The sequence below is a fragment of the Balaenoptera borealis genome, assembly GCF_965194805.1.
Source record: "Balaenoptera borealis genome assembly, chromosome: 16".
Classification (NCBI taxonomy): Eukaryota; Metazoa; Chordata; class Mammalia; order Artiodactyla; family Balaenopteridae; genus Balaenoptera; species Balaenoptera borealis.
The window spans coordinates 28,027,693-28,037,080 of record NC_138872.1 but is presented as its reverse complement, the minus strand read 5'-3'; positions in this window follow the sequence as shown (position 1 = coordinate 28,037,080).

Below are 9,388 nucleotides of genomic sequence, written 5' to 3'. Positions count from 1 at the left end.
CTGTCCGGGGGATGGAATTTAACTGGGAGAAGGAAATGTGTGAGAACATGGCATTTTCAAGAGGACAGATTTGAAAATATTTTTATTTATTTACATTTTGGCTCAAAATTCAAAAGGTACAAGGGGTCGTACTTGAAAAGTCACCCTCCCATTCCTTTCTCCTCTTTTTGCAGGCAACCAATTTTCTTGTTTCCTTTAAGACATAAGTTATGACTATTTTCCCCTTTTTACACAGATGGGGGCATACATTCAGTCCTTCAGGTTACTTTTTTTCTTCCTATTTAACAATTTGTCTTGGGGATTATTCCTCATCAGTTCAGAAAGTTGTTCTTTTTTTTTTTTTTCAGCTTTGTAATATTCTGTTGTGGGGATGTACTAGTTTACTGCAACCATCTCTTGTGAATGAACATGTCATTATTTCCAGTCTTTTGCTGTAACAAAAAATGCTGTGATGTTCATACACGGGGGAGTAGCGAGAAACTCTGAGCCAAGGCCTTTGCCTTGGCTGTTCCATTTGCCTGGAACTTTCCCAGGCTCCTCCTTCTCCTCCTTCAGGTCTCAGGTCAAATGTCACCTCCTCGAGAGGCCCTCCCTGACCACTCACAAAGTACCGCGCACCACCCCAGTTCCCGCGGTCTGTCTCTAAGCCATAACTCCACCTTATTTTATTCATAGCACTTGTTAAGGCTTGAAATGATCTCTGTGTATTAAATTGTCTGTCCCTCCTGCCCCCACCAGAAAGGAAGAACCCTGAGGGCAGGGATGCCGCACCCCCGTGTCTAGCACACAACCTGGCACCTACTAGGTGTTCAATTAATAACTATTGAATGAATGAATGCAAAGTGCTCAAGTACAATGCCTGACATGTAATAAAACTCAATACTGCTGGTTATTATCATTATGTAAATGCTAGGGGCTAACATGATTATTTATGAGGAATAAACAACTTCACTGAGCCATCCTTACACTGACTATTTACTTGAGTCCCGTGTGATGCTGCATCATGGGAGAAACAGGGATATGAGACCCAGTGGCTGCTGTTGAGGAATAGACAGTATAGCTGGGAAGACAAGGACCGAGGAAAAATAATCATCATGTATTGAGATAAGATTGGAAGTGGTTATTATCAACCTATTTTTTAAATTAGAAGCTGAGGATCACAGAGTCTGACATGCCTAAGGTCACTCGGCTGGTCAGTGTGTCTCCAAAGCACTTAGCACAGCTCTTGTGCCAAGAATGGGGGCTCAGTGGCCAAGGTGTCATTCGCACACCTGTTTGGGCCTCCCTGGAGCATTTCCGGTGCTTGGGATGTGGGGCACACGCCTGGGCACACCCCTTGCACATGGCACTAGGGAGGTGGTTTTGTGCTGCATGTGTTCCTCACAACTCTGGGACTCCTGGTAGAGAGGTTGGCGCTGAGGGCCACTGGGGGTCTCTCTGCTGGGAGGTCTTTAGCCCTGGGGTCCAGGGTGCAGGCTGATTGGAAGGAGGGAGCAGCTTCGATGTAGGCAGGACAGGGGCAGGTGGAGGCCTGGGAGGGGAAGAAGGAGGAGGCTGAACTTGTGCTCACGGGACATACGAATCGGCAGACACCAGGCTTCCAGGCGCTGGTGCATATGCGTGCGCACACACAAACTCTCTTGCACCCTCTTGCTCCCCCAGCACGCTGAGGACTGCTCACACTGGCTGAGCCACTCTGAGGGTCAAGGGTCCTCCCAGTCCCCTGGCCTGACTGGCCTCACGGGAGCGCTCAGCCTTGCAAGGCAGGACTGTGTCCGCCCTGTTCACGGAGCATCCCAGTGCCCAGCCCAAGCCCAGCCCAGGGGAGGCGCTCAAGAATTGTGGAGATGATAAATTCATTCCCTTCCTCTTTCCATCATTAACTTATTACCCTTTCCTTCACTCACTCAGTCACTCACTCGGGGCCTCCAGGATGGGGCAGAGCTGCTCCCTCCCTCACCCTTTCCTCCCTCCCTCCCACAGCCTGCATCCACGAAGTGCCCATTAGATGCCAAGTCCTGGCAGCTCTTCTCCTGCCAAACCCGGTCCTGGACCCTGCCTGGGTGCACACCCAGTGGACATTCTGTTTTCCTCCCTCCTTCTCCCTGCCCTGACCACACGTCCCAGGCCAGATGCTTATGAAACCCTATAAGTTCTTCCATCATCAGGCTCCTGATGGCCTGATGCCCAGGGTTTGGCTTTGAATCATGTGCTCTGGGGCTTGGCGAAGCTGAGACTGGAAGCTCACAGCCCTCGGTTGACATCAACCCAGGCTGAGACTTGGAGCAGGACCAGAGTCACTGGGCCCATCACCACACACACCCATGGAGCACACCTGTGAACAGACGTGTGACGGTGTGCCCTGGAACAGAACGTGATGTGTCCAAGGTCACAGGGGGTGTCCATGTAGGAATCCCACCACAGCACATCTGTTCACTCATGAACACAGCTGCACAGCAGTGGCAAGAAACTCCACTTCCTAGTATCACAAGACCAGGGTTTGAATCCCAGCTATTTAGTAGCTGTGTGACCTTGGGCAAGACACCTCACTTCTCTGAGCCTTATCTTTACTTACTTACACATAGTAGATGCTCAATAGACATGACAGCTAAAAAAAATCAATAGTAGAATAAGTGCATATACACAGAGTGTGTCAGTGTATCTACAGGATGCCATCGTAATAACTTACAGCCTGTTGGGAGTGCACATGAGTGTATATTGGTGTGTACCCACTCATGCAACATGTTTATTCAAGGGCTTGTGTATGGGCCCACCAGTGTACATATGGACACATGTGTCTGTGAGGCCATTTGGGCTGATTATTTTTTCCAATAATGCACACCATTCCTGGGTGGTTTTCAGAGGATTTTCTGATTACCCGTCACAGCAGGAATTGGTGTTTATCTGGGTAGACACACACATGCTTGCCCGTGTCTGTGGACCTGTGAGGGGTTATGAGTACAAACCCATCCCTTACCAGGTTGGTTAACTGGTAGAGTCTGTGGGGATTGGGTCACTTCTGCAGCTATGGATGTCAGTGTTATGGGGCATTCTGGAGCTGGGCTGTTGGGGTTCAAATCTCACCTGTGCGACCTTGGGCAGGATGCTTCAACTCTCTGCGCCTGGTTTCCTTTTCTGGGAACTGGAGGTAGTGGCAACCACCTTAGAGAGGTCTGAGGACCAAAAGAGTTAGTTAATGTGAAGTGGTGAGTACAGAGCCTGGCACAGGCAAGTGCAGTGTGTGCTGTTCTTTGAATCTCCCTGCGTCTGTCCTGTGATACATTCCTCGTCCTTCAGTTACAGCACTAGCTCTATTATACCGCCATTGTCTGCCTACAAAGACTGTCCTGTCCTCCAGATTATGAGTCCCTGGAGGACAGGACCATGTCTGAGTCATCCCTAATTAGAACCTGCGCATTGCCAGCTGACTCTAAACTTCAGATTTGCCCTCTTCCCTGACAACAGCTAGCATTTATCGGGCACTTCTAGGTGTCAGGCACGACTGTAAGCTCCTTAAGTCTTCAAACAATCTCAAGGGATTGGTATCCTTGTCCCTATTTTAGAGACAAAGAAACCTACAGGTTAAGAAAGGCTCAGGCTCACACAGAAACCTGAACCCCAGCAGACTGCCTCACTCACAGCCCACTCTTGATTTGGGATGAAGAGTTTGGGGCATGACTGCTGCTGAACGCCTGCCTTCTGGACGCCCCACGGCGGGCTGTCTCTCATCCCACCTCCGCTAACACCTCCCCATCGATATGAATATCCCTTTGTTTCTCTCTCTCACCCTGGGGCATCTCAGCTCCCTGCCCTGGCACAGCGCCGCCAGAGGCAGGCTGTGTCCCCAGGTCACCCCTTCTTTGATCCAGTAGGGTGTGAGGTGGAGGAGCTCCCTTGAATCTGGGCTTGAGAAATAACCTAGACACCCGCCCACCCCCAGCGGGGATGGGGGAGGGGAGGCAAGCCCTCAGGAGGGAGGGGCAGCCTCTGGGTGGTGATGCATTGGGCGCTCAGGCTCTGGGATAAAAAGAGGTGGACCCTGCCCATCAGCCTCCCTCCCTCTCCCAGATCTCCTCACCTCAGAGAGGAGAGGGCACGCAGGCTGGTGGAAACAGCTTCCCGCAGGTAGAGGGAAGCTGTCAAGCTGAGCTGCCATCACCTTGCAGGAACATTAGAAGGCACCCTTGAGGCAGCTGTGGGCTCTGAGTCTATTTTGGGCCCCCGTGTGCCCCTTGGGTCTTCAGGAGCCCCTGAAGCCCAAAGCCTTGTGTATTCTGGTGTTGTTGGGTGGCGCACCCTACAAATGTCAATCAGGTCAAGGTGGTTGATAGTGTTGTTCAAGTCTTCCATACCCCTCCTGATTTTCTGTCTAATTGTTTCTTCACTTATCGAGACAGAGAATGGAAATCTATGCCGCGGCCTGGAAACTCTCTCAGTGAGGTCAGCTGGGGTGATCGTAAGGCCCCTCTCTGCATTGGTTTCCTGGTCCGTTCCTTAGTTCTTCCAGGTGGAAGAGTGAACCTGATTCCTGTTACTCCGTCTTGACCAGAACAATTGTATTATTTTTTTAACTTTTTAAAGAAAATAATTTTTTTAGATTTATAGAAAGAAGAGTGGCAGACAGTACCGAAAGTTTCTATATACACTTTAGCCATGTCTTCTTGCTCTCTTGCAATCGGTGACAGTTTCTTGGCCTTTCCTTGTTTTTGTGACCTTGACACTTTTGAAGAGTGCTTGTCACATGTTTTGTAGAATGTCCGTCAATTTGGGTTTTCCCGTGATTAGGCTGAGGTTAAGGATTTGGAGGAAGAACACCACACAGGTGAGGTGTGCTTCTCATCACATCACTTCAGGGGTCCATAAAATCAACTAAACTTGTTATTGGAGATGCTAAACTTGATCATTTGCTTAAGGTAGTGCCTGCCAGATTTCTCCACTGTGAAGTCACTCTTTTTCCCTTTCCACATTCAGAAAGCAAGTTGCCAAGTCCAGCTCACACTCAAGGGGAGGGGAACTAAGCTTCACGGCCTGGAGGGTGGAACATCAAAGGAGCTGTGGGCATGTGTTAAACCCCCCATGGAAGTTAATAAATATCTGGAGGGAAGATAATTTGAAACGACACAAATCTACTGTTTCACCTTAAAGTTTTACCTGTTCATTTTAGCATTCATTGGTGGGTTTCAACTGCAGCAATGATTACTGTAGTGTGCTTAGGGAGATTTCCCTTTCTCTCAATCCTTCAGTATTTATTAATTAAAATTCTTCTGAAAGGGAGATTTGTCTCTTCTCCCCTATTTATTGTGTATTCAATCAATTATATTATTTAAAAATTTTTAAGATTAATTATTTTTAAAAATGTAATACATTCACACCGTTCAAAATTCAAAATGGGTGAGAGAGCATGTGGTGCAAGGGTCCCTCCCACCCCCACCCATATACCCAGTCCCCAGTGCCCTCCCCAAAGGCAACCGAAGTCAACAGAGATTTGATGAATATACCAGCAATGTCCATAACTATTCTTCTTTTTACACAAGTGGTTTAAAGGTAGTCATAGTGTTGTGCACCTTGCACCTTTTCACCTAACAATTTAACTTGGAGATCAGTTCGGATCAGTACATAAAGCGCTTTCTCATTCTTTTACATAGTATCCCAGTGTGTAAATCTACCATGATTGACTGACTAGTCCCCTATCAGTAAACACGTGGGTTGTTTCCAAGTGTTTTCTGTTACAATGCTGCAGTGTTCCAACATGTAGAACTGAACCTACAGATCTATCTGCACAAGAGGGAGGGGTCAAAGGGCATGTGTACTTCCCATTTTGATGCTGCCAAGCTGCCTCTCTTGTACGTCGTACCAGTTTACACCCTGTGTTAGTTTCCTAGGGCTGCTGTACAAAGTACCATAAACTAAAACAACAAAAATTTATTGTTTCACAGTTCTGGAGGCTAGAAGCCTGAAATCAAGGGGTCGGCAAGACATGGTCCCTCTGAGGCCTCTAGGAAAGAATCCTTCCTTGCCTCTTCTAGCTTCTGGCTGTTAACCAGCAACCCTAGGTGTTCCTTGGCTTGTAGATGCATCACTCCAGCCTCTGCTTCCATCTTCATGTGGCTGTCTTCCCTCTGTCTGTGTCATATCCAAGTTTCCCTCTTCTTATTAGGACACTGTTTATTGGATTAGGGCCCATCCTAATCCAATATGGCTTCATTTTAATTTTATTAGAGCTCCAAAGACTTTATTTCCAAATAAGGTCATATTCACAGATTCCAGGTGGATATGAACTTTTGGAAAACACTATTCAACTCAGTACACATCCCCACTAGCAAAGTATGAGAGTGAACCTCCTTCAACACTCTTCAAGGATTGCAGTGACATTTGGCATTATTGGGAATTAATTTTGGTTATTGGATTCTGCTTCTCCAAAATGGGATGCTCTATGGGGACAAGGCTGTGTGCAGGCCTGAGATTTATTGGGGTTACAGACAAGGGTTGGCTTCCCATGTGGCAGCTGGAAAGGAAAGCTTATGTGACATAGGTATTCTGGAGTGGAGCTACCTCCGATTTCTGGGCCATTTTGTCAGTGTGAAATTCTCTCCCTGGTCCTGATCAGCTGTGAGAGCTAACCCAGAACGTCTAGGTCAGAGGTCACACACAGCAGCTCATGGGTTGAAGCTGTCCCCGGAAATGTTTGTTGTGAGCAGTGCTCAGTCATATTTTGAAACAGATACTAATGTTTAAAAATGGATACAACTCATATAAAATTTTGGATTCCTAGGGCTTCTCTGGTGGCACAGTGGTTGAGAATCCGCCTGTCAATGCAGGGGACACGGGTTCGAGCCCTGGTCCGGGAAGATGCCACATGCCGCGGAGCAACTAAGCTCGTGCGCCACAACTGCTGAGTCTGCGCTCTAGAGCCCGCGAGCCACAACTACTGAGCCCACGTGCTGCAACTACTGAAGCCTGCGTGCCTAGAGCCCGTGCTCCGCAACAAGAGAAGCCACCACAATGAGAAGCCTGCACACCGCAACGAAGAGTAGCCCCCGCTCGCCGCAATTAGAGAAAGCCCGTGCGCAGCAACGAAGACCCAACACAGCCAAAAATAAATAAATAAAATAAATACATTAAAAAAAAATTTTTTGGATTCCTAACTTCTCTGAAAAAAAAAATCTATTAACACTATGCTCGTATTTCCACAGAGCGACGAATATCTGGATACATTTGTGGGCACTTAATGTTGTGACCCCAGCTCTGGGCCTTCAAACCAAGGGGCAACATAGTGCAGGGGCCCAAGCTGTGGCCTCCTCAAGCCGACTGTTTGCATTTGAATCCCAGCTCTGCATTTACTTGTTGATCTTGGGCAAATGGCTTAATGTCTCTAAGCCTCACTGTCCTCATCTATAAAATTAGGATTGATTTATTCAACACATTTCTATCGAGCATCTACTATGTGGCAGGCACTGTTGTAGGCACTTGGGATATGTCAGTAAACAAAGCAAGCAAAGATCCTTGCCCTTGTGGAGCACGTACTGTGGCAAGGGTAGACAGGTAACAAATGATGCTATAACACATAAGTAAATTATCTGGTATTTGAAAAGTGGTAAATGCTATAGGAAAGCAAAAAACCAAAGTAGAATATTACTCGGCCATTAAAAAGGATGAAATAATGCTATTTGCAGCAACATGGATGGACCTAGAGATTGTCATACTGAGTGAAGTAAGTCAGACAGAGCAAGAGAAATATGATATCGCTTATATGCAGAATCTAAAAAAAAATTGATACAAATGAACTTATTTACAAAGCAGAAGCAGACTCACAGACTTAGAGAAGGAACTTATATTTACTGGGGAAAGGGTGGGGGGGAGGGAGAGTTAGGGAGTTTGGGATTGACATGTACACACTACTAGATTTAAAATGGATAACCAACAAAGACCTACTGTATAGCACACGGAACTCTGCTCAATATTCTGTAACAACCTAATTGGGAAAAGAATTTGAAAAAGAATAGATACATGTATATGTATAACTGAATCACTTTGTTGTACACCTGAAACTAACACAACATTGTTAATCAACTGTACTCCAATATAAAATAAAAAGTTAAAAAAAAAAAAACCCAAAGTACACAGGGAACAGGGAATGGGGGCATAGTCACCTTCTAAACTAGGCTGCTCAGCAGGAATTCCCTGGTGGTCCAGTGGTTAGGACTCCTCGCTCTCACTGCGGAGAGCCCGAGTTTGATCCCTGGTCAGGGAAAGAAGATCCCACGGCCAAAAAAAAATAGGCTGCTCAGGGAAGTCTCCACTGAGAAGGTGACATTTGCACAAAGACTTGAAGGAGGTGGGGGGATTGACCAAGTGCTGAACTGAGGAAGAACACACCAGCAGGGAATGGCTAGGCAAAGGCTTCAGGCAGGAGCTGTGCTTGATGTTGAAGGAATAGCCAGGAGGCCGGTCTGACTGGAGAGGAGACAGGAGCGGGGAGAGTGGTGGGAGCTGAGGCCACAGGGGAAGAAAGTGGGAGAAGGGTGTCAGCAAATCACGTCAGGCCTTGAAGGCCACAGGGAGGATTTTGGCTTTTACTCTGGGAAAGGTGGGAGCCATGGGAGGGTTCCAAGCAAAGAGGGGACACTGTCTAACCTATGTCATCCAGGATCTGTGTGACTGCTCTGTAAAGATTAGAGTCTCTGTGTATGTGTGTGTGTGTGTGTGTGGTGTGGTGTGTGCGTGTGTGCATGCATGTGTGCGCACAGAATCAAGAAGCTGGGAGAGCCGGGAGAAGCTTGTGCAATAATCCAGATGAGAGCCAGGGAGCTGGCCTTGAGGATGGCGAGAAGCACTGAGGTACCGGTGCATTTCCAAGGGTGAATTGACAGGACTGGCTGGTGGCTTGGATTCAGGCTGTGAGGAAAGAGGAGTCAAGGATGACTTCAAGGCTTTGGCCGGAGCTGTCACTCTCTCAGGAGTGGGCAGCATAGGAGGGGCAGGTCTGGAAGGGGAGGGGTGGAAAGGAGAACAGTTCGGGAAAGTTGAGTTGAGGTTCAACATGTAGGTGAATTCAGGTGGAAATCCAAGTCTGGAGCCTGGGAGTGAGATTTGGGAATAATAGTCCCCACCTAGGTGGTTGTGAAGGTTAAACAAACTCATGTCTGTGAGGCCCTGAGAACAAGGCCTGGCCCCCAGTGAGTGCTAGTGGAGGTTAACTGTTCTTATCTTCCTGGAAAAGATCCCACCTTTGGCTCCAGCTCGGGCTCTTAGACCCCCTCCTCACATCCCTCTCAGGGATGGAGACAGAAGTTTGTCAAGAAGGCTGAGAAATTTCTCATCTCATCTGTAAAATGAAGATAATCATCCACTTTCTCAAAGGATTATCGTGAGGAGCAAACGAGAAATA